At 41.7% G+C, this 1,673-nt stretch overlaps 1 protein-coding gene across 2 annotated transcripts in view; it reads right to left on the reverse strand.

The window, feature by feature from the left end:
* kcnd2 (potassium voltage-gated channel, Shal-related subfamily, member 2) overlaps positions 1-1,673 on the reverse strand; it is a 41,863-nt gene that overhangs the window by 15,099 nt on the left and 25,091 nt on the right. The gene's annotated exons all lie outside the window — the stretch shown is intronic.

The following is a 1,673-nucleotide window of genomic DNA, read 5'->3' on the forward strand; positions in this document are numbered from 1 at the left end:
GCAGATAACAGCTTTCCCCTAGCTCCTTGTCTTCTCTCAAGGAGGCATGTGAAAGGGCATCAGCCGCTGCCTCAGGGCACAGCTGCTCTGGCATTGTGAGGGGAGTCTTGGGCTCAACTTGCTGTCTCCGCATATCCACCATGTGTCTGCCTCTGAGGTGGTTTGGTTCACAAACCGGGTGGCAGAATAGTGATGTTGAAGGTCTCCTTGCACCAGGCCAGCATCAGGTAGTGGGAGGTAACAGAGCGCACATAGCAGGTATAATTTTCAGGATATCAGCTGCTAATGGAGGAATGTCTCCCTTGTCTCACCAGTGGAAACAGCAAAGAAAGATTAACAGTGTTCAATGGTTAGAGAAAAAGACTTATCATGCCTTTAGATATACACGGTAATCCTGTAGTCTGTCAATTCTTTCACCTGACTGTGGGTTTGGTATTCCTAACTATTCCTAACTGTAGTCCCACAGTAGAACAAACACCAACAATATAATTGCTACCATTGCTTTGCCTTGCAGTATCAAATCAAGTCAACTCTGTGTATATATCACTTTAAAAACATCCAACTAACCAGAGCACCTTTCATAGCAGAATAGAAACACAATGGATGACTAAAATAAAGTAATTAAAATCAGTCCAAAAATAAAAAGAAAAAGAAAAGCGCAATAACACGCTAGACAGTTAACATATGTATAAACTGAAAACCAAAAGGAAATAAAAGGAATTCATCAGGCCTACTGGTTTTCATAAGTCAAACCAAATAAATATGTTTTAAGCAATGATTTAAAAGCACTGAGGTCAGTAGCTGACCTTAACATTAGTAGGTAGACTGTTCCACAATTTATGGGGCTGCATCAGTAAAAGCACAGTCACCCCAGCATTTATATCTGGCTCACTGCTTCATGAGGTAAACTGGGGCCAAACAGTAAACATCATTTTTCAAACTTTTCATTCTGACAACCCCTCCTGATTCTAAGTTCATTACACAGTGAGGTCTTTCAATTATTATATTCTTTTCCCCCTAGAGATGCATTAATACTGTGAAAACTGCCTAAGGGAGGAGATGTGTTACGATTTCTGTTTCTCAGCTGGTTTCCTGGCCCTTCGTCTATCAGTCCCTGCATATTTTATAGCACGCCCTATGCCCCCATTGGCCGTTGGTTTCTTCACTGATTATGAGACGACAATTCTCTTATTGGGAATCGTCCCCTTTGTAGTCAGGCTCGTGCCTTAGGGAGCTGTGGCGTGTAGCTAACTGTCCCTTGCCTGTGTTATGAGAATAAGGGTGTCACCAGTTTACAGTCAGATAGATGAATCTAGGATCTCCTCTCTGCTATTGTATTTTTACTGTTGTAGGTGTGGTGCACAATACCTGGTATGGATCTTACTACCTTGGACTGGACCAGTTTTTTCTCTTAAACACCTTCAGTAGCACCCCCTCTCCAGATTTCATAGTTCTGATTTGCAGCTCCACTGGTCCTCCTGGAATAAAACTAGCACAAACAACTTCTTGTATGTTAGCATTTTATGTCATATAGTCTTCTCAGACTTATTCAGTCTCTTCATCTGGACACTGGAAAGGTTTTAATTGTGAAATAGTGTGAGGTCTGCCATACATTAATTCAAAAGGTCAATGCTGTGGGAATTACAAACATGTGCAGGAGTACTGATGGTAGA

The sequence above is a fragment of the Monopterus albus genome, unplaced genomic scaffold (assembly GCF_001952655.1).
Source record: "Monopterus albus unplaced genomic scaffold, M_albus_1.0 scaffold7.1, whole genome shotgun sequence".
NCBI lineage: Eukaryota > Metazoa > Chordata > Actinopteri > Synbranchiformes > Synbranchidae > Monopterus > Monopterus albus.